This window comes from Schistocerca nitens, chromosome 2 (genome assembly GCF_023898315.1).
Source record: "Schistocerca nitens isolate TAMUIC-IGC-003100 chromosome 2, iqSchNite1.1, whole genome shotgun sequence".
In the NCBI taxonomy this organism is placed as follows: Eukaryota; Metazoa; Arthropoda; class Insecta; order Orthoptera; family Acrididae; genus Schistocerca; species Schistocerca nitens.
This window is the reverse complement of record NC_064615.1, coordinates 1186957238-1186976044: the sequence shown is the minus strand read 5'-3', so window position 1 is coordinate 1186976044 and position 18807 is coordinate 1186957238. Positions and strand designations below refer to the sequence as shown.

At 45.6% G+C, this 18807-nt stretch overlaps 1 protein-coding gene and 1 pseudogene across 1 annotated transcript in view; both read left to right on the top strand.

The window, feature by feature from the left end:
• The window catches only part of LOC126237522 (uncharacterized), a 797357-nt gene that overhangs the window by 455169 nt on the left and 323381 nt on the right, over positions 1–18807 (top strand). The window lies entirely within an intron of this gene.
• Positions 17378–17495, top strand: LOC126238446 (5S ribosomal RNA; annotated as a pseudogene).

The following is an 18807-nucleotide window of genomic DNA, read 5'->3' as shown; positions in this document are numbered from 1 at the left end:
CGGAATATTTTACCCAAGAGGACGCCATCATGATTTAACCATACAGTAAAGCTGCATGTCCTCGGGAAAAATTACGGCTATAGTTTCCCCTTGCTTTCAGCCGTTCGCAGTACCAGCACAGCAAGGCCGTTTTGGTTAATGTTACAAGGCCAGATCAGTCAATCATCCAGACTGTTGCCCCTGCAACTACTGTAAAGGTTGCTGCCCCTCTTCAGGAACCACACGTTTGTCTGGCCTCTCAACAGATACCCCTCCGTTGTGGTTGCACCTACGGTACGGCTATCTGTATCGCTGAGGCACGCAAGCCTCCCCACCAACGGCAAGGTCCATGGTTCATGGGGGGAGGGCAATTGAACATAAATAATGAAAAGTGTGGGTCATCCACATGAGTGCTAAAAGGAATCCGTTAAACTTCAGTTACACCATAAATCAGACTGTAAATTCGACTAAATAACTAGGATTTACAATTACGAACAACTTAAATTGGGAGTCACAAATAGAAAATGTTGTCGGGTAGGCTAACCAAAGATTGCGTTTTATTGGCGGGATACTTAGAAGACGTAGCAGGTCTATAAGGAGACTGCCTACACTACGCTTGTCCGTCCTCTTTTAGAATACTGCTGCGCAGAGTGGCATCCTTACCAGATGGGATTACTGGAGTACATTGAGAAATTTCAAAGAAGTGCAGTACATTTTGTATTATTGATAAACAGGGGAGAATATGTCACGCGCATGATACAGGATTTGGAGTGGATGTCAGTAAAACAAACGAGTTTCTCGTTGCGACGGAATCTTCTCATAAAATTTCCATTGCCATCTTTCTCCTCCGAGTCCGAAAGTATTTTGTTGACGCCGACCTACGTAGGGATAAACGATCACCATAATAAAATAAGGGAAATCTGAGCTCGCACGGAGAGGTATAGGTGTTTGTTTTTTCCGCGCGCTATACGAGACTGGAATAATAGAGAATTGTGAAGGTTGTTCGATGAACCCTCTGTGAGGCACTTAAATGTGATTTGCGTAGTACCCATGTAGATGTACATGTCTTATGGAAAATGCTGCAAATGGTACAGTGGCCAAAACAGTAACTCAGCTTTATCATTTGCTGACAGTCGCCATAAGAAAACTGCATTCAAGTTGTAACTTTTCCCTGACATAAGGCTGTTTGCAGAGAGAAATAGATAGGCAGACACCAATACATCAAAGGTGTATGTGCTAGATACTAAACAAATATTTTGGCAATAAATACGCAACTGACCTACCTAATGGAAGGTGACGTTATTTGCTGTTGGGCTGCAGTAACAAGAAATACAACTCTTCTGTGTGTTGATACAGCGCTCCACAGTAGTCTGTCTACGCAACTACTGTATCCTGCATCCATTATAATCTCCTTACCGCTGGCAAGCCTTGCTCTGCTCTCTCCTATCGTTTAGCCTCCATCAACAAACGGACGATTCCTTGATGCTTAGCCGGCCGCAGTGGCCGAGCGGTTCTAGGCGCTGCTGCTGCTGCGGTCGCAGGTTCGAATCCTGGCTCGGGCATGGACGTGTGTGATGTCCTTAGGTTAGTTAGGTTTAAGTAGTTCTAAGTCTAGGGGACTGATGACCTCACATGTTAATTCCTATAGCGCTTAGAGCCATTTGAACCATTTGAACCTTGATGCTTCATAATATATCCTGTCAACTAATTCCTCTTGTAGACGAGTTGTGCCATAATTTCCTCTTCCTCCTCTGTCTATTCTTCGTAAGTCATCCCCAGCATTCTTCTTTATCATCACGTTTTGAAAGCGTCCATTGTCTTCTTGACAGAACTGTTCATCGTCCACGTTTCACTTACATACAAGGCTGCACTTGACACAAATACCTTTGTAAAGTACTACCCAACAATTAAAATTTATATTCGAGGTGAACAAATTTTCTTTTTCAGAAACGCTTTTCTTGCTATTGACAGTCTGCATTTTATTTTCCCTCTGCTTCTGCCTTCTCAATTACTGATTTCCTTTCAAGTCAGTCAAGTCTTAGAACTGCAGTTTGGTTGTAGATAATCTTACATCCCTGTGTTTTATCGGTGATACCTGCAGAGCTTCAAAGAGTGTCTTTCAGTTAAGATTGTCAAAACCTTTCTCTAACAAGGGAACCTCCCCATCGCACCCCCCTCAGATGTAGTTATAAGTTGGCACGGGGATAGGCCATGAAAAACTGAACACAGATCAATCGAGAAAACAGGAAGAAGTTGTATGGAACTATGAAAAAAATAAGCAAAATATACAAACTGAGTAGTCCGTGTCCAAGATAAGCCACATCAAGGTACATATACACTGATGAGCACCGTGGTCCCGTGGTTACCGCGAGCAGCTACGGAACGGAAGGTCCCTGGTTCAATCCTCCCTCGAGTGAAAAGTTTTAATTTTTTATTTTCAGACAATTATCAAAGTTCATGCACTCAGACATGATCAACTTCGCTCTCCAAAATTCCAGGACATGTTCAGATTTGCTTGGACACATGCAGGATTTGACGGTCTACACACGGAAAAACTTGAGAACGTTAAAAACGTATGTTTTGACAGAGCACAGGGAAAACTGTGCGACTGTGAAACTTGCATTCATTTGTTGCCGTTTGTGTGACAAACTCTTATGTTTTCATCACTTTTTTGGGAGTGATTATCACATCCACAAGAAAACCTAAATCGGGCAAGGTAGAAGAAACTTTTTACCCATTCGCCAAGTGTGCAAGTTAGGTGGGTCGACAACATATTCCTGTAATGTGAAGCACATGCCGTCACCAGTGTCGTATAGAATATTTCAGACGTGTTTTCCTGTGGAGGAATCGGTTGACCTATGAATTTGCGATCAAATGTTTTCGGTTCCTATTGGAGAGGCACGTCCTTTCGTCTACTAATCGCACGGTTTTGCGGTGCGGTCGCAAAACACAGACACTAGACTTATTACAGTGAACAGAGACGTCAATGAATGAACGGTCAGATCGTAACTTTGCGAAAATAAAGTAAGTAAAATTTTTACTCGAGGGAGGACTCCAACCAAGGACCTCTCGTTCCTCAGTTACTCACTCTAACCACGGGACCACGGCGCTCCTCAGCTTACACAGTCCTTGATGTTGCATATCTTACACTTGGGCTACTCAGTTTGTATAATTTGCTTATTTTTTCATAGTTCCACACAACTTCTTCCTGTTTTCTCGATTGATCTGTGTTCAGTTTTTCAAGGCCTATCCACTGTGTCAATTTGTAACTAAATCTGAGGGGGGTGCGATGGGGAGGTTCCCTTGTAAGTATGCAAATGCTATAAGCACAGGTTTGCCATTCTTCAGTCTTTCTGCCTAACTAAGTGGTAGGATCAGTATTGCCTCTCGTGTTTTGACATTTCACAGGAATCTAATATTGTGCTCATGTTAGTTTGTATAGCCCCTCCCCCTCTCCTCTCTACATATTCCTTCCGTCTTCTAGCCTTCTCTTATTTGCTCTTGACAGTTGCTTCTCCTTTGAACGGAGTTTTCTTTCTTATTTAACGTCGGCGCGTAGGCCTACTTTATTTGCTGCAATTTTTATATTTTCCCCTGTTGTAACTAAATCGAATTTATCATTTTTAACCAAGAATTTTTACTGTACCGTTTTCCCATTTGGATCCTCTGCTGCATTCACCACTTCTTCTCTCAAAGATATCCATTCGCATTATAGTGGATTCCTTCCTCTGATTCAGTCAGTCGTTGCCGTATAGTACCTTTGAGATTATCGAAAAACTCAGGGTCTTAACTTACTCACGTTCCGTCTCCTTAATCTACTACCGTTTACCGTCACTTAAGTTGTAAACTGCTGTTCGTAATCAATAAATTATCCTCGGTCTGCGTCTGCACCGGGAAACGTCTTTCAATTTAAAATCTGATTTCGAAAACTCTGTTCCAAATACGTTTTATTCTTTCATGATTCTTAAGCAAAGCGCTGGCGATGATCACATTATGCTCTTTGTAAAATTCTATCAAGTGGCTTCTCCTTTCATTCCTTCCCCCAAACCTATGTTTTCTTACATTTTCTCTTCCTATAGCTGCTGCCGTGTTCCAGTCTCTCATCACATTTTACAGTTTTGTCTCGCTTAACTATCTGATTGATCTGTTTTATTGTACATTGTTTCAATCTGTTCACCACCTGTGATGTAGGTAGGCACGTAAACTTGTGTCACTGAAGTGTCAGTGCTAGCGTTTTGTCTGTCTTGGTAATGGTAATGTCACGTAGAGGAAGGTGTAATTAGATGGATGACGAACACTAACTTTACTTAACGAAGGTATATTCAGCACTTGCACATACAAGAGCGCGGAGCGAACTGCCTCCAGCCAGAACACATACAGAATATATACAGCTATAGAACATTCCACTACAAAGATTCTTGCCATTTGTGGATACTTCTAGACTGTACTCGACATGAATATAGAAATTAAAATTGTACACTCCAGGTGAGTGTTGCAATAATCTAGTATCGTAACGACTACGCTACGACGACTGCGCTACTCGGCTTCTTCTGCGACAATAATATTAATGGCAGTTTACAGATGGAGCTGAGTGTTGTGATACTAGTTCATTGGTAATCTCAGTAGCTAACTCGCACAGAGTTGTTAAAATGTAGCGAGTATTGAGGATCAACTGCCAGACATTTTCAATTATAAAGAAATTAATATCAGATAACAGGTAACGTACTATCATTATAGTAAACTGCGTATAGGTGCTGCAATTTGCAATATTTAAAGCTGTTATGAAAGTAGTAATGAGTTTCTGTTGTACAGCTGTCGCTTTTCTAAAAGGGATGGTGAACAGTTATGTACGGTAGCCATGGAATCTGTTTATGCTGAAATAAGGAAACGTGTATAATGAAATATGTGGAAGAGTGCATCGCAAAGAAAATAAAATTTGGTGTGTCTTTGCCCAACTTCGTCTTTCTTTCACGTAGGTTCACGGTGTATGCAACCAAATGCACCCCGTACCTCAGTGGCAGTCCGTCATTGGCTGCCGCTAGGGGCTGATGGGAACGTACGCCAATTCCGCGAGCCGTCGCGTCACCACGATGAAAAGTTCTCTGTATTCCGTCAATTTTCCAATGTGTACTCTATAGACGTCCTAGTCCGGGACTGTCGGTTTTTAAAGATTATTTTATTGTTTGTTAAACTCGTCCCACCATAAGGGCGCATTAAATTTTGAGATATACCAAATGCCTCGTCGCTGACTGCGGTACTCCCTCGTTTGGTATGCGGTTTTTCTCCGATATTTGTCAATTTTTTACTAACGACATTTTCATGCAAAATTGACTGCTTAAAAATAGACGAGTTACTATATTTTCCTTATGCCCCAATATCTAAGCGTGTGAACTTATAATTGACAGCGCATAAAACAAGTAAAATGACGGAAAAATATTTTTTATATTTGTAGTAAAGTACATTTGTTGTGAGGAAAAACGCATAACATATTCAACGTCCATCTCGGCCGGTTGATCGATCACGACTGACCGTCAGCTGTCTGACTAAATTGGCTGCTTAACATAGCGGATGCCTGGTGCGTTATAGCCGTAACTGCTGAGCATTTTTATGATTCATTTGTTACGCTGTAAATCAAGGAAATCTGCGCTCAACGTGAAGGGTGGCTTCCGCAGTGCAGTGCGGCGCGCCCTCGACTTCCTCTCACCTGCGAACAGGTGCAGCCAGTTAGAGGGGGGTCCACATTCCAACACATGCTCCGAAGGACAGTGGGACATGACTTGGCATTATGGTCATTGTTATAGCTGAAAGAAAAAAGTAGTACCAACCAGGGATCGAATCCCAAGCCTAAGTTTTGTAGTCTAGAACTTTGCCTCTGAGTCCCAAAGGCACATTTTTGGACAAACTATTAATAATCTATTAATAAAACAGAAACTGTACTGAACCAAGGGAACAAATACTAATTCTGTACAAGGAGTAAACGAAAAAAGTACAATAGCATTATATGTTATTCGTTATTTATTTACAGATAATTTATTGGCGAATAAATTTGTTGGAATGGCCTACTTATTCGAATACTTATCCAGATAGAATTGTGTTCGAATAATACTCATATCTATTGAGGAGGAGGAGGAGGAAATTAGTGTTTAACGTCCCGTCGACAACGAGGTCATTAGAGACGGAGCACAAGCTCGGATTAGGGGAGGATGGGGAAGGAAATCGGCCGTACCCTTTCAAAGGAACCATCCCGGCATTTGTATGAAGTGATCTAGGGAAATCACGGAAAACCTAAATCTGGATGGCCGGTCGCAGGATTGAACAGTCGTCCTCCCGAATGCAAGTCCACTGCACCACCTCGCTCGGTATATCTTTTTACCACTACAAGTTACATTTCCTTTCTCTTTCTGTTCTCTTATTCGATTTACTCACGAGAGCCTACACTGTAGCTGGATTGAAGTTTGTAAGATAATTATAAACAAAATTGCCAATTATACTTTGTTGTCAGTCTCTCAGAGTAAATCTTTTTCATTTGTTGTGTTCGAAATACTCGTATATCGAAGTATCAGTGTGATTTTAGGAGCTGACTGAAAGCGAGCATTAATTCATCAGCTATTATTTCACAGAAACATGCAGTTCCACAACTGAAACAATTACCTTCAATAGCACTCAATATTCGGTTATCACTTTAATTTTCATTATACTGTGGCAACACTCGGTGAATGTGAGGTATACAGCGCACATCTTCTACACGGAAAAGGTGGAAAATCGACAGCTAGAAAGAAATTCCAATTCTAAATACTTTTGGTCGCTTGCCGGGCTCAGTAGCGCCGCTAAATTGTGCCGAAGCTGCGCGGACTGTAGGTGTTGCGTTACCGGCGGGCGAGGGCAGCCGGCTGTTGTCGAGGCCCGCGAGGGAGGCGGGCGTCGTCATCAACTAGGTAGGCCTGAGCGAGCGAGCGACCTCAACTCAGCAGCGAAACTCGTAACTGGGTGTGTACGTAGAAACGAGAATCGCATCTTCTTCTGCAATCCGCTGTTACGGAGTCTTACTGTTATTAGTCCTACAATGATTGGATGTCCGTAGGCCTACTTACAATTTGTTACGGCTGTACTGGGATCAATAAAATCAAAATCGCGCCAGAATGATTACCAGTTGCACCGGTTTCCTGCAGGCCGACTGCAGCTGATACTGGAAGGCTCCAGCGCTTCATGCGGGGAGTTTCTCGTTGGGCTTTAAACGTTTTTCCATTCGCGTCAGAGAAATATCTGTGAACACTAAGTGTTCAAATATACTACGAGAGATGCCGCAGAGCGTCAGCTCCCCGGGCTGGGTTAGCGTCAGTCGGGGACGGCAAAGTACCGAAGGTCCGACGCAAAAGCCAGTGGAGCTGCGACACTGGCACACAGAAAATGTGCTCAGAATGGTCGCTTGGGTGCGGTATGTGGAAAATATCGACCGACACCGCGCATAAGAGATTTTCGCCCTACAGCACTCACCGACAGTTTGATAATTTTGTTGTTAGCTCAGATTGTTCAAATGGCTCTGAGCACTATGGGACTTAAACCTAACTAACCTAAAGACATCATACACATTCGTGCCCGAGGCAGGACTCGAACCTGACTGAAGCGTCTAGAACTGCTCGGCCACAGCGGCCGGCTTGTTGCTAGCACGTGGTGCGCTGTTGTAGGCCAGGGAGTGTTGCAGCAGCTGTCAGGAGTGGGCCGGCAGTGAGACTCTCTTCCGGCCAGGGCGACGTCTTCTCGCTGCAGTGACGTGCAACGGGCAGCGTGTGGAAGACTTGCTGTGTGTGACGGTGTCTTTGGGCTGAACGGACTGTCACGCTACACGCCCACCCCCGCCCTCCTCCCACCACCTGCTCACATCGTAACGTACCTTGTGCTCCGAATCGCCCACAACCTATACACTTGCCCATTGAAGTCACTGTGCGCTTCTACACCATTCGTAACTGACGTACAAAATGTTGGCTCGGTTCTCTCGTGCTGACACCGGACCGCTTCAGCCTGTCAGCTGTCAGGCAGTATCGAGTTCCAGACCGAGAGTACGTCACGTCAATGACTCCACGTATATACATTCTAAGACATGAGAAACAAAGAAGGAATTATACGAGTAGGACGGAAATCAGTTCATGCACAGTCGAACAACTGTTCACAGCTAAATAAAAACTGGACGCCAGAATGAGATTTTCACTCTGCAGCGGAGTGTGCGCTGATATGAAACTTCCTGACAGATTAAAACCGTGTGCCCTACCGAGACTCGAAGTCGGGACCTTTGCCTTTCGCGGGCAAGTGCTCTACCATCTGAGTTCTGCAAGGTTCGCAGGAGAGCTTCTGTAAAGTTTGGAAGGTAGGAGACGAGGTACTGGCAGAAGTAAAGCTGTGAGCACCGGGCGTGAGTCGTGCTTCGGTAGCTCAGATGGTAGAGCACTTGCCCGCGAAAGGCAAAGGTCCCGAGTTCGAGTCTCGGTAGGGCACACAGTTTTAATCTGCCAGGAAGTTTCAAAAACTGGACGGTTTATTGGAGAGAAAGAGCTCCACAGACTGAGCAGGCCAGGCAGCAACGCACTGGTCCGCCTCTGGCTCGTATGTCCCTGTTGTTAGGCTTCCCACCGATTGATAAAACTGCTGGAGTCTCTCCTCAGGGATGTCGTCCAAAATTCTGCCCAATTGGCGCGTTACACCGTCAAAATCCCGAGCTAGTCGCAGGGCTCTGCCCGTAAGCTCCAAACGTTCTCGATTGGAAGGCATCCGCCGACCCTGGTGCCCGAGTTAGGGTTTGGCGAGCACCAAGACAACCGCCACTGTGTTGCCGAAATGTAAGCCCGGGACGGCTTGCCACGAAGGGCAACAAAACTGGGCGTACAATAACGTCGGCGTACCGCCGTGCCGGTGTCTCATCGGGGTAGAATTGTCTTCAGCGATGAGTCCCGCTCCGAACTTAGCCCTGTTAAGTCCGGAGACGCATCAGACAGCGGGCAGTGCCGACCTAACTGCCCCCTGCCACTTCTTTTCATACCGGGACGCGTGTGGGTATGATCCGCGGCAACCTGACAGCACGGCGCTCTATGATGTTCTACGCCTCGTTTTGTTGCCCTTCGTATTAAACCTTCCTGGGCTTACATTAAACCAACATAATGCCTGTTTTTACTGCTCGTCTTCGTGCTGGCCAAGCCGTACCTGGATTGTCTTCCTATTGAGAACGCATAGAGCATTACGGAGAGCTCTACAACGACTTCGGGATTTTGAGGGGCTAGCGCGCCACTTGGACAGAATTTGGCACGATATCCCTCGAGAGAACATCCGACAACTCCACCATTCGATGCCGAGCCGAATGACAGGGGCATAAGGACCAGAGGTGGATCAACGCGTTACTGACTTGTCCAGCTTGTGAACCACTTTCTCTCCAATCGTGCTATATTGCGGATATTATAATCATTTGTTTCTCTGCACCGATTTTCCGTCCCATTCGGATACTTCGTTCACGGTCTTTCTTTTTTGTCTTAGGATGTAAATAAACGAAAAGAGTGCCTATTTCCGTACGGACAATAAGTTGACCCACTTCTCCGTTTACCGGTAATAATAGCGCAGGGCCGTAGGTGAAGATCCCGGCTAGCCGCGCGGTCTAACGCGCTGCTTCCCGAACGTTAAGGCGTGCCGGTCCCCGGCACGATTCCGCCCGGAAGATCAGTGTCGAGGTCCGGTGCGCCGGCCAGCCTGTGGATGGTTTTTAAGGCGGTTTTCCATCTGCCTCGGCGAATGTGGGCTGGTTCCCCTTATTCCGTCTCAGTTACACTGTGTCAGCAATTCCTGCACAAACACTGTCTCCAGGTACACGTACACCATAACTACTCTACCATGCAAACATTTGGGTTTACAGTCGTCGGAGGGGGAGGGGGGGTGGGGGGGGAAGGGGGGCGCGGTCTCCACTGGGGACCGAGCCACACGATGACCCTGGGTTCGGTGTGGAGCGGCGTTGGGTGGGGGGCGGGGGGCGGGGGGCCTGGTGTGGCCTGTTGTACAGCTGTGAACCACTCTGTCGTTTCTAGGTCCCCGGTTCAATAAACAATACAACCTGGCGATATTGTGGAGACTGATGTCAGTTGGCATCAGTGTTGAATCAAAGGTGTTGCCTCCAGACGTCCGCTCCCTTTATTTTATCTCAGCACCCAGTTATTACATACATTTTTAAAAATTCATTACACTCACTCAGACTTCCGTATCCGTATGGATACAGGTCACTTCTTGATCCCCTTCTACACTGTTCTGTTGGATCACTTCTCCCACTTACTTATTCGTCTCGACTCTTTCAGTCTTACCATGCAAGCATCTGTTGAGGCCCATTTCTGACCTCTGTAATGTATTTCATATTGTGAAAAGAGGCTGTATGGAGTTTGTTATTTCGTTAAGGTGGTCAGGTCTCCCGATTCCTGAACTGATGTTGAGGGCAAACAAAATTGCCGAGTCACCCGCGACAGTCACCCTGTCAACAAAGACCGCTTTGAGTTGGGCGACAGTGAGGAAGTGACCAGTAGTGGGACTAGATTCTTATGGCCCCACTCCCCATTGTTGCCAGATGCATCCAAGATGGTGACAATGACGTCATCCAAGATGGCGGCCTGTAGACTTGGCAAGAAAACACGAAGTCATCCGAGATGGCGGCCGTGACATCAGCTAATGAGGCAAGTACCGTTATATAAGATGTTGGGAAAATGCCACGCCCCCCCCCCCATGCCACAACCCCCTGGCAGGAAGTTCAGATTCCATCAGGACAACGAAACACACCACGGCTACCTTTACTAACGTAAGAAAATGGCGGGAAAATAGGTCACCTGGGCTACCTCCACTAACCTAAGTCATCTGACCCCCACCTCGTCCTAGGGATTGGAGGAAAATTTGAATTTTGGCGGTAAAGAAAGGCCACTTGGGCTATTTCTACTTGGGCTACCTCCACTAACCTATGCCATCTGTCCACCACCTGTTCCTAGGAAATGGTAGGAAGAGGACTCAACGTGTGCTGGACATAAGTCTTTATTTTGCATGCACTATTTATTTAAACAGTTAGAGGGAGTACTACCATTAAGTGCAGTCGCCATGGGGTACGGAGTCCACCAGACCTAGTACACAGTACTGCCACCAGAGAGCACTGTCGTCCTTTCTGTGACGTAACCCGAGATGGCTGTCTGCAGGGGAAAATGACTCAGCCTGCACTGGGCTGCTGGAGAGAGGAAGGTAGCACATTTATCACACTGATACAAAACACATGCTCTGACATGCTTGGTGTCACACCACACAGCCTACCGACTTGTAAACTATTTGTAAATTAGTGAATTAATGCTCTGCAGACACGCTAACAACTCCTAAATTACCGAAATGACTTCGGTACACAGCACACAGACATGCATACTCCTCCTAAATAATGCAGTACACTGATGTGCCGACACAAAATCAACTCCGAAACTGTCAAAAATAATGCATAGTACAGTCTAGAGACCTGCTCGCAAAATAATGCAACACACACACAAACAATGTGCGCAGGCACCGCCCGCTGCCCCCTGTACACTGGACCTCACAGGAGGCTACCGGGCTACCGCACACACTCTCAGAAATCCGGATGCACCGGCAGCCCCCGCAAAGTGATGCGGCCATCAGCTGCAGAGCCACGCACAGGTTCCCATTCAGGTCCCTCGAGCATGAGTTGGCAGCAACCCCCTATCATACTTGACACCTGAGAAATTCCTCTCGAAATACGTCATCACCTAGGCACCGTTGCTGATGTGAGTAGACGGGAGCAAAGACCTATTTGCAGAGTCTAGACACTCCAAGGGCGCGCTCTTTGATGCCGCCGTTAGCCACCACCACACACAAGCCAATGCGAGCCATTGCTCTCACTCTGCTACTGTCTACAGCGAGCAGGTGAAAGTTAGGTCTGTTTTAAGGTATACAGTTAGAGTTCTTCGAGTGTTATATTGATGTCACAAAACTTCAACACGGGCTTACGCCGATCCTATACGCAAGATGCCTCTGGGCAGTAGGTGTGTTTACCATTGCTGATGCAATACCTGTGGATACTGACATCACAGAATAGCACAGGGTGCATTGTTCCTAGCGATCCTAATGGGACATGTGAGCTGCATCTAGCCGTGCACACATACGAAGCATGGCTAACGCATCGCGCGAAAAGTTGGTCCTGCTATCAATATATGTCTCAGAAACGTTAAACGTTCTTACCGCTAAAAACCTGTGCATGCTCGCGAAAACACAGTTAATCATAAAAGAATTCTTGTTGCTTGGAAAGAGAACACTCTCTAAGCACAGACGGGGGGAAATCAGAACACCTACGCAAACAGAATTCGAAGCGCTGTCTTACAGAACAGAAAAAAAATGGCTGGCATTTTGGTATCCTACAGCTACAGGTCTGGAGATGTCCTAATGCCACAGTGGCGGATGAGTGGTGGCATTCCCGCCAAAGATGGATGGTCTGTTTCAGCTTCTCATCGAACTCTTGTTTTCTCAGAACCTTCCGTACATACCTTGCCTCCATCGTGTTCTAATCAGTTTGTAGACGCTCTTACATCCCGGCATAAAGGATGTCTTGTGAAAGATAAAACATTATGATTGTATTTTGTACATATCACCATATTCCATCGACAATTAAACCCTTCAAAGTGGCCTACAGATCGTCAAATCTCCAACCCAGCAATATATCACCACGAACCTTGTTGATGTAATAAACATACAATTCGTATCTTGCGCCATACAAAATCTGCCCTTTTATATGATTCACACATATACCACGAAGACAGACAGCACCGTATACACTCCTTGCAGCACTAGATTCTTCCCTGCAAGGTCGGTCATCCTCTCCTGATATGTGGCCAGATCGCCCTCAGCAGACCGAAGTCACTCTAGACCGTCAGCGAGAGCAGCGCCGTCAGTTCCCGCTACTAATAAGGCGGGTACACTGTTTGCTTGCTACATATTTTTACAAGCTTCGGACAGGAGCGATTGCAGTAATCGATAGGAAGTGTTTTTGTTATGTACAGATGCGAGCTGAGTTGGCGACCTTCACTCACAGCTCCAGGCTGCTTTGGCTTCCGTCACACAGCTTGAGGCTGCTGCCAAGGGGCGTCACTGTGGGGGATCGAACGCGGGGATGCGAGAGACGTCGAGCACGTCCCACGTGTCGCCCGATTGGTCCACTGCTGTGGCTGCTTCGTGTACTGCCTGCACTGAGGTTGACCCCTCACCTGTGGTCGAGTAGGAGATCATTCCAAAGTCTGGCAGGCAGCAAAAAACTTTCGAAGTAGCCGATCATAGGGCCTCCCTGGTTCATATGACGAACAGCTTTCGGGCGTTATCTGTAGCTGACGATGTCTCTGAGCTCGATGCAGTTGTCCACCCTGTTCCAGAGGAAGCTTCTCGGCCCGCAAGGTCTGGGCATTCACAGAAGGTGGGTTTGCTGGTAGTTGGGAGCTCCAACATAAGGCGGGTAATGGGGCCCTTAGGAACATGGCTGCCAAGGAGGGGAAAGAAGCCAGTGTGCACTCCGTGTGCATTCTGGGTGGGAGTCATTCTGGATGTGGAAAGAGTGCTTCCAGATACCATGAAGAGTACGGGGTGCAGCCAACTGCAGGTGGTGGCTCATGTCGGCACCAATGACGTGTGTCGCTTTTGATTGCTGCAGATTCTGTCTGGTTTCGGGCGGCTAGCGGAAATGGTAAAGACTGCCAGTCTTGCTTCCGAGATTAAGGCGTGGCTCACCATCTGCAGCATCGTCGATAGAACCGACTGTGCTCCTTTGGTGCAGAACCGAGTGGAGGGTCTGAATCAGAGGCTCAGGCGGTACTGTGACCGTGCAGGCTGCAGATTCCTTGACTTGAGCCATCGGGTGGTGGGTTTTCGGGTTCCGCTTAATAGGTCAGGAGTCCACTACACACGGGAGGTGGCTACACGGGTAGCGGGGGCTGTGTGGAAGGGACTGGGAGGTTTTTTACGTTAGAGGGTCCCAGGGACCCACAGAAGGGACGTCCGTCTAAAAGTGGGCAGGAAAAACACAACAAGGTAGTTGTAGAAACGATTGGTATTGTAGTTGTAAATTGTCGTAGCTGTGTTGGGGAAGAACCAGAGCTCCAAGCACTAATAGAAAGCACTGAAGCTCAAATAGTTGAGGTACAGAGAGTTGGCCAAAGCCGGAAATAAGTTCAGCCGAAATTTTTTCAAACGATCTAACAGTGTTCACAGAGGATAGATTAAGTACAGTTGTGGTGGAGTATGTATTGCTGTCAGAACTAGTTTGCCTTGTAGCGAAATTGAAGTAAATAGTTAATGTGAAATAGTATGGGTAGAGGTTATACCTGACAATCGGACTAAACTATTAATTGGATCGTTTTACCGACCCCCCGACTCAGAGGATATAGTTGCTGAACAATTCAAAGAAAACTTGAGTCTCATTTCAAATAAGTACCCCGCTCATACAGTTATAGCTGGTGGTGACTTTAATGTACCCTCGATATGCTGGAAAAATTATACGTTTATAGCCGGCGGCAGGCATAAAACGTCATCCGAAACTGTACTGAATGCTTTCTCAGAAAATTATTTTGAACAATTAGTTCATGAGCCCACTCGAAGCGTCAATGGTTGCGAAAGCATAGTCGACCTCTTAGCAACAAATAATCCTGGACAAATAGTGAGTATTGTGACAAATACAGGGATTAGTGACCACAAGGCAGTTGCTGCTAGGCTGAATACTGCAACACCTCCAACCATCAAAAAGAAACACTATTTTAAAAAGCTGATAAAAATGCTCTTAACACCTTTTTAAGAGACAGCCTTCGCTCCTCCCGGTCTGATCATGTAAGTGTAGAAAAGTTGTGGAATGTTTTCAAAGAGATAGTATCGACAGCAATTGAGAGATATATACCGCTTAAATTAATAAGTGATGGTACTAAACCCCCATGGTACACAAAACGGGTCAGATCGTTGTTGCAGAAGCAACGAAAAAAGCGTGCCAAATTTAAAAGAACGTAAAATTCCCAAGATTGGCAAAGTCTTACAGAAGTTCGAAATATCTCGCGTACTTGAATGCGAGATGCTTTTGATAATTTCTGGTCATATATAAAGCACACCAGTGGCAATGCGCAATCAATACCTTCACTGCGCGATAACAACGGTGAAGTCACTGATGACAGTGCCACTAGAGCAGAGTTATTAAACGCAGTTTTCCGAAACTCCTTCACCAAAGAAAACGAAGTAAATATTCCTGAATTTCTATCAAGAACAACTGCCAAGATGAGAAACATAGAAGTAGATATCCTCGGAGTAACCAAGCAGCTTAAATCACTTATTAAAGGCAAGGCCTCCGGTCCAGATTGTATACCAGTCAGGTACCTCTCAGAGTATGCTGATAAAATAGTTCCATATTTAGCAATTATATACAACCACTCCCTCACAGAAAGATCCGTACCTAAAGACTGGAAAATTGCTCAAGTCACACCAATACCCAAAAAGGGAAGTAGAGTAATCCGCTGAATTACAGGCCTATATCACTAACGTCGATTTGCAGTAGGGTTTTGGAACGTATACTGTATTCGAACATTGTGAAGTACCTCGAAGAAAACGATTTAGTGACACATAGTCAGCGCGGTTTCAGAAAATATCGTTCTTGTGAAACACAACTAGTTCTTTATACTCATGAAGTAATGAGTGCTCTCGACAGGGGATGTCAAATTGATTCCATAGTTTTAGATTTCCAGAAGGCTTTCGACACCATTCCTCACAAGCGTCTTCCAACCGAACTGCTTGCGTACGGAGTAACGCCTCTGTTGTGCGACTGGATTCGTGATTTCCTGTCAGATAGGTCACAGTTCGTAGTAATAGACGGAACGTCATCGAGTAAAACACAAGTAATATCCGGCGTTCCCCAAGGAAGTGTTATAGGCCCTCTATTGTTCTTGGTCTATATTAACGACTTAGGAGACAATCTGAGTAGCCGTCTTAGAATGTTTGCAGATCATGCTGTCCTTTACCGTCTTGTAAAGTAATCAGATGATCAAAACGACGTGGAAAATGATTTAGATAAAATATCTGTATGGTGCGAAAAGTGGCAATTGACCCTGAATAAGGAAAAGTGTGAAGTTATTCACATGAGTACTAAAAGAAATCCGCTAAATTTCGATTACGCGATAAGTCACAGAAATCTGAAAGCTGAAAATTCAACTAAATACTTAGTGATTACAGTTACAAATTACCTGAATTGGAACGATCACATAGATAATATTGTGGGTAGAGGAAACCAAAGACTGCGATTCATTGGCACAACACTTAGAAGGTGCACCAGGTCTACTAAAGACACTGCTTACACCACACTTGTCCGTCCTATTCTGGAGTATTGCTGTGCGGTGTGGGATCCGCATCAGGTGGGACTGACGGATGACATCGAAAAAGTACAAAGAAGGGCAGCTCGTTTTGTATTATCGCGAAATAGGGGAAATATTGTCACAGACGTTATACGTGAATTGGAGTGGCAATCATTAAAACAAAGGCGTTTTTCGTTGCGACGGGATCTTCTCTTGAAATTTCAATCACCAATTTTCTCCTCCGATTGCGAAAATATTCTGTTGGCACCCACCTACATAGGGAGAAATGATCATCACGATAAAATAGGAGAAATCACGGCTCGCACAGAAAAATTTTAAGTGCTCGTTTTCCCCGCGTGCCATTCGAGAGGGAAACGGTAGGGAAACAGCTTGAAGGTGGTTCATTGAACCCTCTGCCAGGCACTTTAATGCGAATAGCAGAGTAATCACGTAGATGTAGATGTAGAAATTCGGGGACAAACGCGTTACTGTTTCTGGTCCGGAACTACTTGCTTGCTTTTTCTACACTCATCCCCCGACTCTAGGATTACAAGAAAGATGTATTTTCGCTTGGTTTGAAATAATATTATACCATTTTCGCGGTACTTTCAGATATCAAGCACACAGCGGTATCCTAACAATCGTTCGCGCAGCGTAATTCTGAAGACATAGACAGGAAATTATTTCTCTACAAACCCGAAAGTGTAGGTAGGTGGGACGTGCTGTAAGCCACTGACTAACTAGAAACTTGTCACGACTACGAAGACATTGACGCGGAAACTCGAAAAGAATAGAGAATACTAGTATTTCAACTCGCGAATACTGATGTCGGTGATGTAGCAGATTCCAAATCACCGCTATAATTTATATGGTCAACTAAAGTGTACCTCATGTCTAGAGAACAGGCAAACGTGTCTTCCACATGTTAGATCCACACACCACAATCATTCTTCTCTCAACTAAATAAAGGCGCAAAATGTCCAATAACAGTCAACCGAACAATTTACATGGGAGGGAGTAATGGTCCGGGCAACGGCCTTGCCGCAGTGGATACACCGGTTCCCGTCAGATCACCGAAGTTAAGCGCTGTCGGGCGTGGCCGGCACTTGGATGGGTGACCATCCGGGCCGCCATGAGCTGTCGCCATTTTTCGGGGCCCACTCAGCCTCGTGATGCCAACTGAGGAGCTACTCGACCGAATAGTAGCGGCTTCGGTCGCAGAAGACCATCGTAACGACCGGGAGAGCGGTGTGCTGACCACACGCCCCTCCTATCCGCATGCTCAACTGAGGATGACACGGCGGTCGGATGGCCCCGATGGGCCACTTGTGGCCTGACGACGGAGTGTGTGTGAGTAATGGTCCAGTGCAAACACGTATCCATAGTGAATTTTGTCATATTTCCAGGCAATCACGAAAGCTATCCAACACATAGTAAGAATTATTTCGCTATTCGGTTATCTAGAGAACAACACAGTTATGTCATCTAAATTCCTACACTAGAACTGGCATCTCCAGTCTGACAGCTCCTACCGTTAACGGGAATCGTGAATCATGCGCGCACTGGCCGCCGGCGCTGTATGCCAAGCACACATAGACAGAATCGTCCTAAGAAAAAAACCGGTCACATACATATTTTACCCCTGTACTTACAACTAAATGTTACGATCGCGGTCTCAGGTGAACGACATTCGAAAATTAGCGAAGTATCGGAAATACACTCTGTTGACAGCTGTGGCTCTAGAAATAGAAATATCAGTATCATTCTTATGACTTGACATACTCTTTCCTTTGCTATCACAGTACTCCACGTTAAATCCATACCTTCCTTACGAATGGACATTGTCATTTCCTTTGCACATGTTGGAACACAAACACATACTTTATAAGCCTGATGCTCAAGTCTAATCTATCACGCACCCCCTACTTCTAGGTATAATAGTTCGTCAATAACTGATCGCTGGTGATACGAAATAATACTGACCGAAAATCAACGATGGTTGAACATGTCACATAACTTTTTCTTGCGAGTGCTACCACTTAGAAAGAGAGGTTTAACCGTCTTACAAACTGCCAGATGTTAATAAAGCCGATCCCAACAACTACTGTATGTTACTGTCACAAGCGGTCTTGGTTCTACATGTGCACACAAGTATGTTAAAGGCTATATCGGCTTTACAAATCCACGTATGGCGTTACCTACGAATCACGTAGTTTTTCCCGATAAATACCAAGACGGTAATCGCCGGAGTGTATATTATCAGACCAGCAGTCCGGTTACATGTTGCGCACGATGCAACCTCGTCATAAAATCGCTGAATTTTGAAAGTGATATAGCTAAGCAAGGTGGTATGAAACCGCTATTTGCAACCCCCTCGCGCCGCCGCGACTATATACTTCTCCAGTATTTGTAAAGTATTATGTCTCGATACCATGTCAGAGGTTCTGCGATATATCCA